We start from the raw sequence: 21,852 nt of genomic DNA, 5'->3' as shown, positions 1-21,852 counted from the left end.
TAATAGAATATAGAAAACCCAAATGTTTTTACATAAAGCTTATACTTCCCATAATTAGACAAATGCATCATAGCAAAGACATTAAAGGTTAACTAATGCTCATTTGACATTATGATAAGGGTTTTCAAATTAAAATTTTTAATCTCTTATTTGGAATTGGGAAATTTCTAACTGACAGCACAGCCAACCAAGTGATTGCCTGACAGTGAAATTAAAATTTAGCAAAAGGAAGTGTCTTTCTTTGTTGTTGATTTAGCTGCATCTCTAAGCCTAGTTTCCCTGTAAATAGCTTATTTTTGATACCAGACACGTTGACATTTTCTAAATGAACAAGAAAGTCTGACTCCAATAGGAGATTAATGCTTCTTAGAGATTCATAGGGGTAGATTCATTGGGGAAGGGGGTTCACAAAGCTATTGAATACATTCCTGGTATATTTGCTGGTATAGATAAATCAAATATAATGCTGAAAATTGAATATTGCTCACGACTCTAGACTTGATACATATATTTAAGACAGTGCAAAGATCCAAAGAATCCTTATACACTGGTTGTATTTCTGATTTTAACAGTTTCTGTCTTAGTTTTAGTAAGAAAGAGGGTTTGCTGTTTTAACCTTTCATGAACAAACTCCATTAAAAATATATAAAGTAAGTGTTAGACTTACATCTCCTCCCACTAGGCACTTGCTGCTTACAATCCTTCCTTGTGACCCTTTACCTAGACTAACTCTTCTCAGCTACACCCAGATTAGTTTTTTTCTTACCAGTCACCTCATTTATTTATTCATTCATTCATTCATTCATTCATTCATTCATCTATGCAATCTTTTTTGGGGCTTCATTATTTCTCAAATATGTATTGGGTACTATGCTACAATAAAAATACATATAATTATACGTAATAAAGGAATATCTATCTATACCTACCTAGAGAGAGAGAGAGAGATTTATTATAAGGAATTGGCTCATGCAATTATGGAGGTGACTAGTAAGTCCAAAATCTGAAAAGCCAATGTCCCAGTTTGAATCTGAAAGCCAGAAACTGCTCCAAATCCCAGAAGAGCCAATATACCCATTAGCAGGCCTTCAGGCAGAGAATTCTCTCTTACTACAGGGATGGCCAGCATTTTGTTTTATTCAGGCCTTCAGCTGATTGGATAGGGTCCACACACATCAGGGAGTGCAAACTGCTTTATTCAGTCTATCGATTTAAATGTACGTCTCATCCAAATCACCCTCACAGAAACACCAAGAATAATGTTTGATCAAATATTTAGGCAACCTATGGCCCAGCCAAGTTGACACATAAAATTACCAATCACAGAGATCTTTCATTTAGGGACTTTCTGCTTTCTATTATTTCTAACAGTTAATCTGATTGGTGAAATCAAATAGACAAGACCACCGTTTGCTGTAACAGTTTCCATTATAGTGATGTGCATTTTAGCAGATGTTCTGAAATCAGAAGTATTCCTTACTCAAGCCAAAGGGGTAATTAAATTGTAGACAAAATGGGAGAGAGACCCTTGACATTTATAGTCAAGTGGACTACATGGTAGTGACTTTCAGTATTCAAGCCATAAGGAGAAAACTGAACCTCACCTCTTTTTTTGCAAGTCTTCCGTGATGGTTCAATGTAAAGTAAAGCCTCAGCACAGTAGCTTATATTCTATGCTTTAAGAAACCAAATGTTTCTGTTAAGTATTTTTTCTATACATTGTACATGAGAAGTCTATGTGAAATGATTAACAGTTCTTTTGGGACTGCTATAGGAGGCAAAATAACTTAAAGGTTAATAGCTAATACACTGAGGGTACCTAGGCGGCTCAGTCTGTTAAGCATCTGACTTCAGTTCAGGTCATTATCTCACAGTTTGTGGGTTTGAGCCCCACGTTGGGCTCTGTTGGGCCCTCCACAGAGGGATTTTGTGTCTCCCTCTTCTGTCCGCTTCTCCTCTGCTTATGCTCTGTATCTCTCTCATTCTTAAAAATAAATAAGGATTAAGAAAATAAAAGATATAAAATTTAAAAAAAGTTAACGCACTGGAGTTAGAATCTCTTGCTCTGCCCTATTAGTAGTATGAATGTGGGAAAGTTGTAACATACCTGTGCCTCTGTTTCCTTGACTGTGAAGACAGTAAAGCTGTGTAACTTCAGGCTTATAATTAAACTCTCTAGGTTTCAGTTTTACCAAGAAAATAAATAAATAAAATAATAATAATAATAATAATAATAATAATAACAACTACTGCCTAAGTTCTGAATATTAAATATAATCATAGACATATTCATATATATGAACTTTTAGAGTAGTGCATTATTGGCTATTACAGCCACTAGTTGTTGCTGATTTTGATTATAATTATGATTAAAACCAATGACTCTCAATGCTGTCACACACCTATATATTTAAACGTCTTCTTAGAACCACTCAAAAGTCTTTTCAAACTGTGACACGTCCTTTATAATTCATGCTTCTAATACTCTAAAATATTTTAACATCTCATTGCTACAATAAGTCACTGGTTTTGGTGGGAGTATGTATGTCACAGCTTTCATTAATATTGGTCTAAAAAATGATATCTCTTACAAACTTGTAAATGATATTTTTTAAAATGTTGTAGGTCATAGAAAGTTTAACTCTCCAGATTTCTTATACAATCTATTGCCCCCTGGGCAATACTCTACTGCACATGGCTCAGGCTAGGCAGTATGCCTGGAACATTCTTCATCTTCTTTCCTGCCCCTGTCACTACCTGGCTTTCATCTAGCTCCTACTTACTCTCCAGGTCCCAGCTTGCTGTTACCTCTTCTGCGATACCTTTCCCAACACACCTCTTACTCTTTTGTGTAAGTGTTCTGTCCTTGAACTCCCAGAGAACCTTGCAGTTTCCTTTAATAGCAGTTGCACACTGCATTGTTATCACTATCTTCCTTTTCTTTATTCCTCGCTATGATGTAAGCTCATGAAGATAGAAACACTGGCTGTGGTGGTAACTGGAATGTCATAAATGTGGAGCTCCTGGAATGTAAAAGATACTCAAAGTATATGTTCTACATGAGTGAAATATATAGTTCCACCAAACACATCATTAAAAGTATGGGAAGACAGGGGAGGTGGGTGGGGGGATGGGTTAAATGGGTGATGGGCATTAAGGAGGGCACTTTTTGGGATGAGCACTGGGTGTCATATGTAAGAGATGAATCACTAGATTCTACTCCTGAAACCAAGACTTACTGTATGTTAACTAACTTGAATTTAAATTAAAAATAAGAAAGAAATAAATCAGCAAACAAATAAAAATAAATAAACAGCGTTTTGAAACCTGAAAATAAAAGAAAAAAAAAGTATGGGAAGAGAAACCATAATTGTGAAAAGAATAAACGTGTTTCAAGTAGTACTCTAGGAGATCCTAAGAAAACTATACCTTTAGTGTACAAACATTGAAAAAATGCATTAATCTAACAATCAAAATGAAGAGAATTTCTATTTTATCATTTGTTACAAACATTCCACATGTTGAGACAGTCTCCACATAGCTCACAACTACATGGTCATCCCTCTACCTTACTACAAATTAAATTGTGGCCATTTTGACTTGCAGCTGTGTTTTCTTATAATACACGATTCTTTTCAATTTGAAATTTAGGAGAATAATTTGAACTTCAGTGTAATAACTTATATCAGTTTCAAGGTACTCTACCGCATGTTATCTAAATTGTTCCTACACTAAATCTAGAGTTTAAACTTCGGATTTGAGCTCTCCCTATCATTATTTACTCATTAGTTAGGCTAGGCTAACCTGTCAGTCTAGGGCCAATTAGGAGACAGACAGAAACCACATTGTAATTTGAGGAGAGAAAGTTTAATACAACAATTATTTAACTATAATAGGGGAATGATATTAAGGAGGTAAAGAGAACTCAAAAGGTGCTCTAGAGCAGGATGCGATTGTATAAGGAAGGACAATTTAGAAGGGTTTCTTCCCAATACCTGTGGTTCAGACCTCATTGTTTATAATTTCTGGATGGCAGGCAAGTTTGCTGGGTTGCCCAGACCAGAGCTGGTGCAATGTGGCCAAGAAAGCAGGAAACTGCTCTCTGGGTGCAGGTGGGCAGATGCTAGGAGGCAGGAATGGAGAAGGAGTCAGCTGTTAGGAGTTCAGTTGCTGGCAGTGTGTATGTCTGATGCACAAGGTGGCTGTGTTGGAGGGCTGCAGAAAACCATTCTTCTAGCACAGGTGAGCTGAGGCTGATGTGCAGAGGCTCAGAGGGAGACAGGTTTGCGGCTGCCAGGAGCGAGACTGCCACTGGCAGTGGTCACTGGGCCTAATCTGGGCTGAGTGGTTGCCGATGGACTACACGCTGGGTGCACAGTTGGGGCAGACTGTTAGTAGGTGTGTGTGCGCACACACGTACCATTGCTAGACTGTGCAGCAGAAGTAAGCAGAAGCAAAAAGGCAGCTTCCAGAACCAGGAGGAGGCCCCTGTATCCTGCAATATCCCTGGGCATCCTCTGTTGACAAAGCTGAACACGCTCACTATAAGGGAGAAATGCTCAATGGGGCAGGTACTAGAGAGTGTCTCTGGAGCAGAGAGGCAGTGAACTGAGAACCCACCCAGTCTACCCCTGCAGCTACTCAGCCTCCATGTGGACTCCTCCATGCACACTTGAACTCATGCTAAGCAGTAATACAATGCTAAGTGATACAACTAGACCCTACTGAACTGAGAAATAAATCCCACGATTTTAGTGGCTTGTCAAAAATAAGTTTATGTCCTACTTCATGCAGAAAGGAAGAAAGACACAACTGTCTTTCAATGTGTGCAGCAGGGACTTAGGCTGCTTTCTCTTAGCACTCCTGGACCTGTGCAGTTTTTGTTTCTAATTGTGGAGAGACAGAGTAGGTGATGGGGGGAGAGACAGTCACTCTTAGCTGCTACAGTGGAAATGACCCATCTCCACATCCCTTGTCGCGATGTTCTCATTGCAAAAACTTATCACATGACCACACCTCGAAGCTTTCCGGCAGGAAAAATGTAAGGAACATGTAGATGCCTGGTGAATTCCAGTGGTGTCTATCACAATTTGTCAAATATATAAACATAAAACATTTCGGATACGTCATAATGCACGATAAATTGATTCAGGAAAATAAGGACTGAGAGCCATCAGCATCAAGAATATGTATAGTTCTGGTGTTTTCCCAACGTGTGAACTTTGTCATTTAGCACAAGACAACAGTGTTGTTTTTTGAAGTCTACTTGGAGGATTTTAGTTCCCCTGAGCTGTTATTTATTGCAAACCATTTCTCAGGGGTGTGTCATTACATGGAGGCTTAGTCGCTTGTCTCCAAGAAAAAAGGAATAGGATTAGGCTTTTCTGCTTAAATAAGATGACAACAGGAAATGATTTGTGTAACTTGCAAAAATATAAAAAGAATGAATTTTAAATCAGCAGTATTTTCACATAATACACGTTTATTTCAAACCTTTCTAATAAAGCTATTTGCCAGTAGAGTGCTACTAATAAGGACCCAACTAAAACAAAATACATAAAGATGCTTATCTTTTCTGAGTTTGCTGTACAATTATCCTCGGAGTGAACCTCACTACTGACTTTGCCCCACGGATTCATTAATTCACCCTTTACAAACAGAAGGCTGAGTTGGTCAATGGACTTTTGCTCAGAGGCAGAAATACACAGACACATGTTTTAACATGTCTAAAGTACCTAAGTTCAAGTAGGAGAACATCTGCAGATATTTGTCTGAAAAGTGTAAAAGCCAACAAAATAAATATATCTAGAAAAATAAACTAGGAACATATGCACTAAGTGGCAATACTGCTTACAGGGATGGTAAAATTATAAGTGATTTGTTCCCCTTCTTGCTTGTAATTTTCTGTATTTTCAGAACACTGTACTTGCTTGCACTTTTTGAATTTTACAATAATATGTATTGTAAGTATTTTACAATAACAAGTTACTGCTTTGCAACTGGAAAAAGACGATAAAATTTATGTTGGTAGGTGTGACATATGTGCCCTTATAGTCTATGAATGTATCAACCATTAAGAAGCCTAACTTATATTAGGAGGATCATGCTCTACTACAGACCATATGGTACAGGACCTTACTGAAACAAATGAAACTGCTTTGAGGATTTTAATAAAATAGATAAACTGAAAAATTAAAGAATTTGTTATATGAATACCTAATACTATCAAATGTGTATATTCAGATTAATTTGACCTGTATGTATATGAGAAGACAACATATTAATATAGTGTTATACCAGAGTGCCTGAGTGGCTCAGTAGGTTGAGCATCTGACTTTGGCTCAGACATGATCTTGCTTTCATGGGCTTACTTTCAAGCCCCGCATCAGGCTCTGTGCTGACAGCTCAGAGCCTGGAGCCTGCTTTGGATTCTGTGTCTCCCTCTCTCTCTGCCCCTCCCCTGCTCATGTTCTGTCCCTCTCTGTCTCTTAAAAAATAAATAAATAAAATAAATTGTTAATAAAGTAATGGAAAAACAAAATAAAATATTGCATTATTCCGTCAGTAAACATGAAAACTCCCCCTACTTATTGATGCCATTTTTATTCTTCAATAATATTTTACAATGTTATCAAAAAATTTTTCTTTTGGTAACTTTTTATATTTATTCCAAGAATTCCCATTTTTTAATGGTCATTGTAATGAGATGTTTTTTTTTAAAAAATATTATTACATTTTCATATTTATTTGTCTGATATAACAGAATGTTAATCACCTTTATACATGGAGCATATATTATGCAATGTTGACTTCTCTTATTATTTTCAATATTTATCTATAAATTCTATTAGATTCTCCTTGGATGCAGGCACATATTTGGAGTATAATGAAAATTTGATTTCTCTCTTTCTAATTTTTATCTGTTTTAACTCTTCTTGCTATTGTGTTAGTCCTTCAGGTGAAATGTAGAAGCAGTACTAATCACGTTTTTCTGGTTGCTTATTTTCTTTTCCTTTTTCTTTTTTTTTTTTAAAGTTTATTTATTTTTGAAGGAGAGAGAGACAGAGTGAGAGCAGGGGAGGGGCCGAGAGAGAGGGAGACACAGAATCCAAAGCAGGCTCCAGGCTCTGAGCTGTCAGCACAGAGCCTGATGCGGGGCTGGAACTCAGGAGCCATGAGATCAGGACCTGAGTGGAATTCATCACATAACCGACTGAGCCACCCTGGTGCCTATCTGATTGCTTATTTTCATGGAATTCTTTTACAGTTTGATTAGTAACCATAAAAATTTTGTGGGGCCTTGGTCTATATTCTTTATCAGGTTAAACAATTTGCCTTCTATTCTTACTTTACTGAGAGTTTGAAGCATGAAGCATCAAGTGTTGTATTTTATCTGATTCTTTCTCTGCAGTTTTAATACATTAACATGACTTTCCTATCTTATTCTTTGCAAACTTGGGATGAAATTTGATTTGGTTGTGTTATGTTTTTTAAATACATGCTGGATACCTTGTCAATTATTTATGACATTCATTTCTATGTGAAATTGTCCTAAAATCGTCCAATCTCACATTATTTTATCTAGTTTTGGTATAAAGGTTATACTAACCTAAAAGAGTTTTGTATATTACCCTCAGCTGCATCTAAGATATTTGTTCTTTCAGGGTTTGGTAAACTCATTTATGAAATTATCTGGAAACAGAGTTTATTTTTGTAGGTATATTCTTGACTACCAGTTTAATATTTATAACAGCTATTTAATCAAGAAATCAGCAAATTAAGGTCTGAAAGCCAAATCTAGCCCACTGCTTCTTTTTGTAAGTAAAGTTTACTGGGCAAAGCCATATGAATGTATATATGTAGTCATTTAGTCCTGTATTTATTTATGTATTTATGTGTTTATTTATTTTACATATTGTCCATGGCTGCTTGCATACTACAATGGCAAAGTTGAGTAACTAGGAAAGAAAATGTATGACCCTCAAGGCTAAAATATTTATTGTCTAACCCTTATAGGAAAAGTTTTCTAGTCTTTGGTCTTATCAATTCTTGAATGATTTTCAAAATTATTTTATTCTGTAAAATTGTCCAATTGATCAGATTTTCCAATTCAGTAGCATAATGTTCATATTATTTTTATAATGTTTATAGTGTCTTCCTGGTAATCCCTCATATTTTAAATATTTCATATGATATTTTTGCATATTTTACCCACAAATTGCTTAGAATTATATGTATATTATAATATTATATATGTAAATCATAAACTTTAATTATTATTAACATTAATGTATTAATATATATTATATTATATTATATATTAATATATTATATATTTATATATACATCAGAAACTTTGGGAATATCTAAAACTTGGCAGGAGTACAAATTTCTTCCCATAAAATATTAGTTATTTTGATATTTTGTGTCACTATGATTAAAGCTAAGTGGTAAAGTTTAAAAAAGTATATATAGACAGAGACCTGGACTTGAATTTCTAATAAGCCATTTAATTTGCCATGTGATTTTGAACACATTAATTTAACACTTCTGACCTTAGACTTCTTCTCTGTCTTACAAGAATTACAAAAGTTAGCCACTGGAGCTGTTTTAACTGTAACATGGGTTTCTTTTCTTTTCTTCTTTTTTTTTTTTTTTTTTTTTTTTTTTACCTTTAACTTGGCTCAGGAGAAATATGAAACGGATTCATTACTTCAAATCCAAGAACAAAAGTAAAAGTCTTCCCCTTCCTGGCTTTCAACTATCCTCTAAAAGAAACTAATCCTTCATAGAAGGGAGTAACCTAGATGTGAAAATTTTGCCTAATCTATTCATATGGTATGAATTCCTCACATTCCTTTGAGACCTAGGTGTTTGAAATCCAAAAGGCAAGAGTAATGCTTTGTTATTTGTTTCTGTGATCTCACAAGTCATCCTTGCCTAGAGTAGGGAACATCAAATGACTGACTCAATGAGAAAGTGGCCAGAAGGTAGAAGGAATTACTGAGGATAGATATCTCATCAACTAATATTTCAAAAGCATCTTACCTCATGAGGATTAAAGGAGGCAGTGGATGTAAAATGTTTGGCATAGTGCTTACCACATACAAGTCTCAATGTAACATCAATTTTCTGCTTTAAAAAATGATGTTTTGCAGGATCTGTGCTAGTATCAAGACTTTTGACTACATTCTGCCTAATGTCTTTGACCTCATATTTTGCATTTCCACTTAAGGATCTGCTTATTGTTCCTTGCCTAACCCACATGATTAAAAAAATAAGTTTATTTATTTACTTTTTGAGAGAGAGAGAGAGAGAGAGAGAGAGAGAGAGAGAGAGAGAGAGAGAGACAGTGCAAACAGGGTCAGGATGGGGGGGGGGGGAAAGAATCCCAAGCAGGGCCAGCTTGGAGCCTGACACAGGGATTGAACCCATGAACCAGTAAGCCACATGATTTTTAACTCAATTCCATTTGCCACCTCATATTCAATTGTCAAGTCAAATAAGATAAATAAATGCATTTATGCATGAGTAGGATGTGGCAAGGATAATATGGACATTAATTATTCTTACTAGATTAAGTGGAAGATGGTTCTGAATTTATTTTCTGTAATCATACTGATCAGTTAAGACCACAATTATTTGGGAAGCTCATTCAGTGTGGGAAGTTTGATTCTAGAAAATAATGGACTATGTAAATAACAAATTTAGATTTAGATATTTGGAAATCAATTAAAATTGATAATTTCATAATTATCAAAAATAAATAACCAATAAAACTTTGGGTTTCCCATGGGGTGTACATTTATCAACGTGAATAAATATATACTGTGGATATGGTAGAAATTCTGACATAATCATTGAAACTGATTATTATGGTATTTACATTTGTAAAGCATTATATCTTGGGAAGAGGACGTTATTCTTATTCTTAGGGTGTTGGTTTGCTGGTTACCTCTAACAAATCAGAAAGAAGGATTATGTAATTTTATTGAACATCTATAAAATGGGATAAGAGCATCAATCTCTTCATAGGTTTGCTCTGAGAATTAAATGAGAGAATCCATTGTTCTATTGCTGTTATATCTTTCACTTTTACATGTGTTATAAACCCTACAATATATTGTATTTTTTAAACTGTCAACAAAAAGTCAGTTTTAACTGTCAACTAACTTTTTAAAGTGGTTTAAATAAAAAGGAAAAATTCTTTATATTTGCTCACTTAATTATCCCCAGTATTCTTCATTCCTCTATGTAGATGCAGGTTTTCACCTATTATTTTCCTTCAGCCTGAGGGACTTCCTTTGACACTTCGTGTTGTAGTCTTCTGCTTGTGATGAATACTTTCCACTGTTTATCTATGAGAATGTCTTTGGTTCTTAAGTTTGAAAAATACTTTTCACTCAGTGTGGAATTCTAGGTTGACAAGTTTTGCTTTCCATGCCTTAAAAATGTTCCACTGTCCTCTTGTTTATTTTGTTTCTAATGAGAAATGTACAGTTATCCTTATGTATTTTCCTCTACATAATGTTTCTTTTTCTATGAGTGCTTTTAAGATTTTTTTTGAGAAATTGGTTATGATATGCTTTGATGTAATTTTCTTGGTGTTTCTTATACTGGGAGTTTATTGGGTTTCTTGGATCTATGGACTTGTAGTTTTATTTAATTTTGTAAAATATTCAACTATTCTTTAATTAGTTTCTCTGATCTTCTTCTCCCTACCCCCCCCCCATAGACTCCAGTAGTTGCCTGAGCTCACTCTTGTTTTGTTCCTTTCTTTCAATTATTTTTTCTCTGTGTGTTTCATTTTAGATAGTTGCTATGTCTTCTCTTACACTAACCTTTTCTTTTGCAATGTCTAATCTTCCATTAATTTTACTCATTGTGTTTGTTATCTCACTCCTGGTAGTTTCAGTCTCTAAAATTTGAATTTTGGTCTTTTTTTTTTTTTGTATCTTCTATCTATTTAATTTTCTCAACATGTGAAATATAGAATGGATAACTCTTCCAATTGTCTTTAATTCTAGCATCTGCATCAGTTCTGTTCTATTTAAATTGTTTAGTTTTTCTCCTTTTTGTGGGTCACATTTTCTTGCTTCCTGACAAGAACTGCCAACTATTTAGTTGGATGCCAATTATTATGAATTTTATCTTGTTGGGTGCTGAGTAGTTTTGTATTTCTATCAGCATACTTCATTTTTTCCTAGACTTTAGTTAAGTTACTTGCAAAGACTTTAATTATTTTTTGTCCTGCTTATACGATCTGTTAAGCAGGACCAAAGTCATATATAGTATAAACCTGATTATTCTCTACTTCTGAGTCAAGACTCTTTCGAGTATTGTATCCAATGCCAGTGAATTATAAAGCTTTCCAGTCTGGCCGGTGGGAGCAGGCATTATTTCCAGCTCTCTGTGAGTGCTAGGTACCGATCCCTCAAAACTGGGGTTCTCTGTGTAGTTCTTTCTTTCTTAGCACTATGTCATGTGAACTCACGCCCCTTGGTCACCCAAGATTTTTAGCTCTGATTTCTCAGCTCACACCATATGCTGGGTTCTGTCTTAGTTTCCCCTCCTTGTGCTGCATCTTGGAAACTCTCTAAAACAGTAAGGTGGGACAATGGTAGAGCTTAATTAATTAATTAATTTTTAATTTTTTATAATGTTTATTTATTTTTTTTTATTTTTTTTTTATTTTTTTTCAACGTTTATTTATTTTTGGGACAGAGAGAGACAGAGCATGAATGGGGGAGGGGCAGAGAGAGAGGGAGACACAGAATCGGAAACAGGCTCCAGGCTCTGAGCCATCAGCCCAGAGCCTGACGTGGGGCTCGAACTCACGGACCGTGAGATCGTGACCTGGCTGAAGTCAGACGCTCAACCGACTGCGCCACCCAGGCACCCCTATAATGTTTATTTTTGAGAGAGAGAGAGAGAGACAGAGCGTGAGTGGAGGAGGGACAGAAAAAAAGGGAGACACAGAATCTGAAGCAGGCTCCTGGCTCTGAGCTGTCAGCACAGAGCACAACTGGAAGGTCAAACCTCTGAACTGTGAGATCATGACCTGAGCCATAGTCTGATGCTTAACCGACTGAGCCACCTGGTGCCCCAAAGCTTAACTTACTTGTTGGTCATCTCTCAGGGATCACTGTCCCATATTGCCTGATGTCCTATGTCTTGAGAACCATTGTTTCATAAATATTATATATATATTTTTTATTGTTTCAGGTGAAGGGGTTACTCAATCTTGGCCAAAGTATAAATTCTCATGTGGAATGTCTGATTTTTTAATTGCAGTATCTTATAGTGGAATTCGATTGTATCTATTTCTGTTCCTTTTACAACCTTCAGCATCATTTTTTTTTAATTTTAACTTAAATGAGAAGATGTCATTGGAATGTATTAAGAGATTTCTTTATAGGTATTTGGAGAAATGCTATCTATGTACCTATGTATCTATGTATCTATGTATCTATCTATCTAGTAGTAAAAGTTACAGCTAACTTTAGCACAAGACTGCAGGTAAAGAAACACTGGTCATCAACAACCAAATATTAAATATTGGAGCAACTTTATTAATTAATGTTAAAGGAATCACAGGAAAAAATTAAAAATAACATTTAAAATATGTGTAGAGTCTAAATGCATGACCTAATTCTCTTATATTTCATTTTAATAACCCAGTTACAATAATAAAATTTGTATGTCTTTGTTATTTTTTGTAAAAATATTCAATGTAATCTAATGTAAAGAATATCATAATCAAATATTTCATCTTTGCTCTTCTTTAATTTATTAAAACAATAATGATTTTACAGTTTTTAATACCATTTTTAACTCATAGAGGCATAAATAAAAACAGACCTAAATTTATATTGCAGGAATGGATGTAACTACTACTTATTGCCTGGTCATATTTCAGTGAGGAGAACAGGTGTTAATTTGCATTTGAGGAATACAGTCACCATTGACTATGGCATTCAGTCTTTGCATGGTCTGGGCAGTAACTAAATAAAAAGGTGCCATCAGGTCAATAGATAAGGCACTCTGGTTGGGAACAGATGCTGGTGAGTATGAAGCTTTGTTTATGCCATGCCACATCTCCTGAAATTATGACCCGACCCAAGAATAACTAGAATTATGTTGCTACAATGGTCTTTTTACTGAGTACATAGTTCTTAATTTTTAAATGGGCTAAATACACACACAAGGTAACTTGTACAGAATTATATTTCAGATTAGAAAACAATTTTTATTAAATAATTATTTTAAATAATAATATCTTCAGTATTGGCCTCAGAAAGCTAATTAAATAAAAATATATATTTAAATACTGTAGTCACCATTCCTAATGCCATTTATATGGTAAAATGTACTTCAATGAAAAACTTAGAATACTAGGATTTTATCCTTCTCCGTAAGTCTATTAGAATATTAAGTACCACTGCAATTCTTGGGTGGTGTGGGGGGAGCATTCCACAGGAGATAGCCACTTTGGGGGAATTATTTATAAAGTGTCTGCATATTCTAAAGAGATATGTATTTGCATGAGATAAAATGTCTTTACTAGTTACCTACTCTCAAAAAGTTCTAAACTGAATAATAAAACAACAGAAGTTAGAAATGCCAGGCAAGAAACATTCCCCTCCCTTGTATCCTCCACCTTGTTAGCTGTGGTTTGCTTATAAATTGTTTTAATCTGAAAAGATGGATTGGAAAAGGATCTTTGATTAGCTCATGAGAAATCATGGGGATTATTATTTTTATTATTATTATCACTGGCTTGTAAATTCACATGTGAATAGCTCAACACTATGTTCTGTTTTCAAAGGTATTACATTATTTCAAATAGCTAATGAAACCTAATATTTGTTGCATTTGTTACAGTTTTTAAGTCACTTTCACATACAGTGTCTCATTTGATCTTCAGAGCCCAATGCTTGAAAAATAGAAAGGTTGATTATCATATGTATTCTATTATTCACAAATAGCACACAGTGTATTCATTGGAAATTCACTTAGCTACTAAGTGTTCAAGGTATCAGCTATATGAAATTGCAGCAATTCCAGTTTATTTTGTCACAGACCCCCGGATTACTTAATATATTAAAATGCACCAAGCCTTAAAGACCTAACTCTTTAGAGCTTGCACAATATATTATTGTCTGTGGTTTATTTATTCTGCCATATTTATTTAACAAAATGCATAGCAGTGAAGTCTTTGAAGGTCTGCTTTGAAATGTGAGTTTCACAAGTCCCAAATATAAAATAAGATTATGGATTATAATGACAATAATAGCTTCTGCTTCTCCCTTCTCCCTTCTCCCTTAGTAACTGAAAACTTACGCTTTCAAGGGATTTTCAGAATCAGTTTATTATTCTCTTTTTAAATATATTTTTGACATAATATTTTTTAGAACTCATTTTGCATTGTATTTGCTCCATTCTTCTCTTTTTTACCCTTTTTCCTTTATGCTCGCATTTAATTTCAGTGGGTATATCACCAGTTCAGTACTCTTTAAAAAGGATTCATCACCTAGGTGCCTTTTACTGTCTATGGCAAAGAAAAAAAAAACAAACAGTAAACCTGAGATCATGTCCTGACCTACCCACTGAAAAATCACTCTGGAATTAAGGACATAGTTCTGGCTGTTTAATCAGATCTTGTGTGTGTGTGTGTGTGTGTGTGTGTGTGTGTGTGTGTGTGTATGTGTGTGTGTGTGTGTGTGCGTGTGTGTGTGTGTGTATTCTGAATAAATAAAATTAGTCTGCAGACAGACAAGCTTAAAGATATTAAATTCAAGCTTTCTAACTGATGGACAAGCTAAAGAAAAATACTATGGTGTGTAAGCTCCTCTCCTTTGTATAAAGAAAGTCATTTGGCCAGGCAAGCCTCTTAGGCTACGTGTAATTAAAGTCAATGGAGGGAAAAGCATAGCATTTTAAAAATGTAACTTAAAATATGGCAGTGGGGGAATATTTGACTCTTTGTACTTCTGGGGGTGAAGCAAAATGGTTGGGAGATTCTGCAGTTTCCATAGGCAAGCAGGAGATAAAACTGCCCACCCCTAGTTAAATTCTACCCCCATCTGCCAAAGCAAGTCTTGGTAATTGCTCCACTGAGAACAGAGCAGCGTTGAATTTGCTTGTGGTGTGTTTTATTGTGATTTGCATTTTTCTGCATAGTAATTCATAGGCTTTAATAAAACATTGATTTACATGCTGTTACAAAGTGCATCATCTTTCAGGCTTTAAATTAAACATTTCAGCAGTGTGTATATGTGTGTGTGTGTGTCGGTGGGGTTGGAGGGTGGGGTATACATTAGCTTGATTCTCTGCCTTGGGGGAAATGTCTTTTCTCCCCCATCTGTCCTCTTTAAATGCAAAGCCTTAGTTGAGCATTTTTTATTTGTGAGTAGTTTGTCACTCTCTAATTTCTGTTAAATTTCATAAGACCTGACACATTTGCATTTACAGGGCTGTTAGATAATGTTTAGCACTTTTCATCTTCAAAGTGCTTTATAAATATTAACTAATCAAAGGTGCCAGCACACCCACGAGGCAGAGAAGTATTGGATTGTTGTTTTTATCTTACTTGGTTTACCTTATGGGAGGTTTGTGAGATGGTTGAATGTTTATATATATATACTTTTTACCTGGTGTTAGGGAGCTTTTCCCTACTAGTAAGGAATTACGCCGTTTTCTGGAACCTGAACATGGTGGCCTGTGATTCATTACTTACCATGTGCAATCTTTAACAGTGATTTGAATTTCTGCACCTGTATTGTTTTCCTTCTTAGATTGTAAACTTCATTTCAGTAAGTGTTTTTTATATTTACTTTTTTTACACAGTAGCTACCCTAGTACTGCTCTCCTTTATTCATGCATTCCAAAAGCATTTCATATGTGCCCACTCTCTTCCAGGCATTGTATTAAACCCTAGGAACATAAAGTTACTGAACACTTAAGTTCTGTTCTTGGGGAGGATACTGCCAGGGCTGAAGTAGCAAATGGTTGGCACACTCAGAAGAGTTTGAGAACATTTGATGCAAGAACAATTTATTAAATATGGACAGGGTGAAGAGAACAAGCCAGCATTTGTGAAGACCAACGAGTAGCAGCCGTAGGAAGATATTACCTTCCCTTAGGACTAGAGGGTGAAGAGCTGAAGCCATGGAACAGGATCCATGTGACAAGAGATGTGATGTTAGAGAATAAGACTGCTCCCAGGCCTGTGGAGAAGCGAGGAGGGGGTGGGGCAAGGACGTAGGCTAAGCCTACATCTTCTCACTCTCCTGTGTCCCGGTTTGTGGAAGCCTGGTGAAAAGGAATCAAGAGGTAAAGGGAGTCTGGAAAGCATGCTTCATGGAAATTGCAGTGCACATTGCAGGGCATAGAAGGGATGCAGAGGCTGACAGACAAACAGCCAGCACAAGAATCTTACAAGGTAAAGACTGAGCAAGGCAAACTCACATATGTATGGAAATTGACATATGTGTATACATGCTGGGGAGGTAGGGGAAGCACAGATACCTTTTCTGTGTGTACTTCGGAAGGATGGAACTTACTCTGCCTGTAAGCACTGGGAAGGCATTAAAGAGAATGTGAGCTTTTATCTAAGCCTTGAAGGCTGGTATTTTGAATTATTTGGACTGTGAGATCTCAGCATTATTTTGCTAATTTGAAGAGGTACAAACAAAAGAACAACCGTCCTTTACTCTGTGGTATTTTATTCTGTGGTATTTAAATGTGGTATCATTGGACTGATCTTTCAGATATTTAACATCATTAGAGATTGACAATGACCCACAGAGCTTCTATTCTGACCACTGATTAAGCTGTTGATTTTTTTTAAAAAGTCACTGACAGTCAATTAAAATTACTCTCTGGGAATGTTCTTTAATCATTTAATTTTTTTCTTTTTCTTAAATATTCTTGTGTAACTTGGAGAAATTTAACTAGCATGGTGGTGACTGTGCTATCGCTGCCTCCCAGGAGTGTTATCTAGGATCTGCCATCCACACTTTGTGCACCCATATTTCATTGTCATTCCTTTCCGTTAAAGCCTCTGATGAATAAAGATAGCTAATATTATTTAAATGAGACGTTTTTATCAAAAGCATGAATTTCCTTATGTTTCTCAATCATACAACCCTTTGACCTCCACCCTGATCTTCATTATTATCACAAACCTCTCTTTTTTTTTCTCTAACTTGATGATTGTAATCTCTTTTTTTCCCCAAAAGCAGAAATAAGAAAGAAATCCATTTCTCAGATTTTCTCCCTTATTTTCTCCCTTACATCATTTTTGCAGTATATCAAGATGATGGATTCTCCTTAGAGAGCGTGCTAAGGCAGGTATCTACAAAGTGAAGCGAATTCTGGCAGATCTGGTTTCCAAGTACTACCTCTGCGGTGTATATTAATCTGTCTCATTGGTTATCCAAATGTTTCTGAGGTTATTACTTCCTATTGGAACTTGGCTTCCTGCTGAGTAGCAAGAAAATGTTTACTAAATAGTGATTATGATTTGAAGGACTGACCTTAATAAGCACTCTTTTCCATCAGTTCTGGTGACGTTCTTTTCAGGGCTTCATGGAGCAAATTCTGTGTGGCATTTCCTGTGCAAGACATGAAAGCAAAAACAAAACCAAGTGGAGATGTAGTTCTAAAAATGATCTTGTGACACTTGTAGGCCTGAACATCACTGAGTGTCATTGGGAGTATTACTGGAAGCAATCATATTTACAGGATTTGTTTGAAGGTGTTTTTGAAGTTATATTTTGAATGCCACAGACGTCTCTTTTACTTTAGGACTTGGCAGCTGTTTCTCACCATTTCATGCTTGGGAGTATTCAATGCCAGGATGCACTTCTCAGTCAAAGAAGTGAAATGATTAGTCCCATCAGATTACATAGTCCATAAACTTTGAAAAAAAGCAAATATTAACAGTCGAACACAGTGTGAACTATCCTATCATCGCTGGATAGCAGATAGTAGAATCTCTGACAAACTTTAAGATCCATTATGAAATATATTGTTGTAAGTAAGTGACGCTAGCTAGAGAGAAACACATGAACATAGTTACCAGTCATGACTGTACAGAACAGGTCCCATACAAGAAATAAGCATCTTCCCCACACTCTCCTGACTCCTCATCCCAATTATAAGCATTATTCTCATTTTATTTCATTACTTATGAAAAACTATGCATATGCCTACTTTTTTGTAGCAGTGAGTACTTTATTAAATTTACACTGATTTTTTTTTTTTGAGAGAGAATGTGGGAGGAGCAGAGGGAGGGAGAGGGAGAGAGAGAATCCCAAGCAGGCTCCATGCTGTCAATGCAGAACCCCACACGGACTGGATCTCATGAACCATGAGATCATGACCTGGGCCAAGATCAAGAGTCAGATGGTTAACCAACTGAGCCACCCAGTCACTCCTATCATTAAATTTTTAAATTGCCAATCAAGAAAGGGAAAATTGTATCTTGCATTTATTTTGATTTACATTTGCTTTCTTTGGGTGAATTGATCTCATTTGTTCACAAGGAAATATGAATGATATGCCTTATATGTCTCACATAACCATAATATTTATTTCCCACATTTAAAATTCTCATTTGATATTAGATAAACTTTAAATGAGGAAAACAAAATTACTCCCTGGATGTTTTTGGGAACTACAACAAAAAAGAATTGATTCTGGTGGAATTGTGTGAGGCTGTGTAAAACACAACAACCAAAGAACAAGAATAATGAATAATGTAGAATTGAGTTCAGATCCCACTCACTAGCTATGGGACCTCAGGCAGGTCACTACATTGTCCTTAATGATAAATAGCGTGAGAGTGAACTTAGAGTGCTGTTAGGAGTCACAGATGAACTAATGAGGGAGGAGACAGTGTTCATTATCTATGAAGAAATAAACCATTAAATGGGAACTTAGTACTTTAGGAAAAAATGGAGTTGGCAGGATGGGGTCTCTACCACTAGCTGTGGTGTAGATGTAGCTCTGGTGAACCTCAGTCTCAGCTGGCTAGTGCATCAGCAGGTTTTCCCTGTTCTTGCATGATTCTGCATACAGAAAGCTATTTATTGGAAATACTGAAAGGTTAAGACAGCCCTCTAGGCTGGAAGGGTAAAATCCACAAGCAATGGGAGTGATCATTCATTTTGTAAAATGCCCTATCCCTTTTTAGGTTTTCCGCTTGAGAAACAGATGTGTCTACTCATGGGGAAAAGTAAACATTTCTCTAGTCACATGATCAATTCTACATATGCCTGAACTTGTCTCCCCTAAATATGGCACTTAGTGATTTTTATTCTAACTCCTACTCCTTGTTCCTTAATGTTTTCTTTCACATATTAAAATAAAAAAAACAAAGGATGGGGACACCTGGGTGCCTCAGTCAGTTAAGCCTCAGACTCTTGATTTCAACTCAGGTCATGATCTCACGATTCATGAGATCAAACCCCGAGTTGGGTTCTGCACTGACAGCTCTGAGCCTGCTTGGGATTCTCTTTCTCTCTGCCTCTCCTTCATGCTCTCTCTTGCTCTCTCTCAAAATAAATAAATAAACTTTAAAAATTTTTTATTTTATTTTTTTATTAAATTTTTTTTAACGTTTATTTATTTTTGAGAGACAGAGAGACAGAACACAAGCAAGGAGGGGGCAGAGAGAGAGGGAGACACATAATCTGAAGCAGGCTCCAGGCTCCAAGCTGTCAGCACAGAGCTGGACGCAGGGCTCAAACCCATGAACCATGAGATCACGACCTGAGCTGAAGTCAGACGCTTAACTGACCGAGCCACCCAGGTGCCCCTAAACATTTTTTTTTAAAGGTTGAAAGCATTTTATTGATTTGAGCTTTCTGAATATTATTATTACCATTTAATATTGGAAGTCTAGACAGCTAGTAGAGTCTTCTGCTCTCAATTATGACTCAGCTATTTGTTGGTTAGTTTTGTACTGAGTTAAGTTGCTGAAGGAACATCTAGCACTGATGCATTTAACCTCAGATAATAAAGTTAGCTTCAAACCTTATAACCTCAGCTGAAGTGATTGCATTTCTGCAATTACATTAGGTTCCCCTGAAACAGGTTAATTGAACTGTTGTATACTGTTTTGTCAAGATTTATCCCCTTATATAAATCTACTTGTGTCAGCTCTGTAGCACATTGCTCCAAAAGAAAACTACCTGCCTCCGGAAAAAACCCTAAACAAGGCTCAGTAATTAAATCGAATAGAGAGGCAGATTCATCTCAGCACAGGTTTGAGGGAAAAAGTGTCATCCTGTGGTTAGAAAGTTTCTAAGCTACATTACTGAATTGTGTTCTTTGTTTGGGAGGTCCACTGTCAGGCAGAGACAAAGGTTCCTAAGGGCCATGCATTGGAGGGGAGTGAGCACTATAATTGCAATGAAAGCTTTGTATTTAGAGACTTAAAATCTAGGCTGGTCTTTTTGGTGCGGGTGATCAGTACTTGCTTTTGTGCTATTATTTGACCAGTTCCAAGAAGGGAGTGTGTGTGTGTGTGTGTGTGTGTGTGTGTGTGTACGTGTGTGTAAAACCAGCTATTATATGAATTTATTATATTATTTATTATTTACAATTAAACACAATTTGTTCCATATATTTATTTAATTTATTTATATATAATTATATAAAAGTATATAGTTTATATAATTTTAAGCATCTATAACCAGAGTTTGTCTTAAACAGCAGTTTACAATAATATCTTCATAAGTATTTGAAGATAAAATAGAGTTCTTAGGCATGGTTTTATAGAAGGCAGACTTTTTAAAAATTCTGGTCCCCAAATTGAACAGGATTTTGTGGATAAGAGCAGTGAAAGGGAGGGTAAAGGAGGGTGAACATAATTGCAAGAGGCTAGGGCCTGGGGAAGAAGGTGGTCATCAGAAATCCCACTCAATAAAAGTTAGCCACTGTTTTATGATTATAAAGGACTCTCATGATTTTTTCATTTCCATCACCAAATGGTAGAGCTAATTGCAATTTAGAAGTTCAGAGGAGAGAGAGGTCATTTTGAATTGGAGTAGACTGAAAAAATTTTGTGGACAAATTTGAGTTAAATGTATGGGGAGGGATGAGTGCCAGGATGGCTCAGTCGGTTAAGCTCCTGACTCTTGATTTCAGCTCAGGTGATGACTTCACGGTTCATGAGTTTGAGCCCTGAATTGGACTCTGTGCTGACAGCACAGGGTTTGATTGAGATTCTCCCTCTCTCTGCCTCTCCCTTGCACTCTCTGTCTCTCTCAAAATAAACTAAAAAAATTGATAAAAAAATGTATGGGGAAATTAGGGGGGATTTGACCTGATAGAAAGGCAAGTTAAATTAATTATGGAAGTGAGACACAACAAAATTGGTTAAAGAGATGGCAGGACAGGAGCACTGGGATGTGACCTTGAAACGATAAGTTCAAATTTGACTGTGGGGCTATGGCTTCCAGGTTAAAGCAGTTTGGGCTTGACCCTACTGGCCATATGAGTTGTCCAAGACTTGTTAGGACAGTTTGAAGTGATCAAAGGCATTGTTATAGTCTTAATGTAGGAGTACTTTATAGAATAAACAAGATTTGTTTATAGCTGTTTTTTCAAATAATCTGAAGTTTGTGCCTTTTAAAGATGAGATGTATTGTCACAATAATATTCCAAATTGAGTTTTTTGAATGTGAGTTCAAGTCTGCTTCTTTCTTTTTTTTAAAAAATTTTTTTAGTGTTTATTTATTTTTGAGACAGAGAGAGACAGAGCATGAACAGGGGAGGGGCAGAGAGAGAGGGAGACACAGAATCTGAAACAGGCTCCAGGCTCTGAGCCACCAGCACAGA

At 36.0% G+C, this 21,852-nt stretch overlaps 1 long non-coding RNA gene across 2 annotated transcripts in view; it reads right to left on the bottom strand.

Annotated features, from left to right (window-relative positions):
- The window catches only part of LOC109503421, a 60,123-nt gene that overhangs the window by 735 nt on the left and 37,536 nt on the right, over positions 1 to 21,852 (bottom strand). The window contains exons 2-3 of one of the 2 annotated variants that reach the window (XR_006585020.1): positions 17,541 to 17,618; positions 15,637 to 16,314 (exon numbers count right to left, since the gene is read on the bottom strand). This is a non-coding gene — a long non-coding RNA (uncharacterized LOC109503421). Of the gene's footprint in view, positions 1 to 15,636; positions 16,315 to 17,540; positions 17,619 to 21,852 lie in introns of those variants that run through there. The other variant, XR_002162384.3, reaches the window with a different exon arrangement.

Source organism: Felis catus, chromosome C2, assembly GCF_018350175.1.
Source record: "Felis catus isolate Fca126 chromosome C2, F.catus_Fca126_mat1.0, whole genome shotgun sequence".
Lineage (NCBI taxonomy): Eukaryota > Metazoa > Chordata > Mammalia > Carnivora > Felidae > Felis > Felis catus.
Note: the sequence above shows the minus strand (reverse complement) of the source record. Positions and strands in the feature narration are given on the sequence as shown.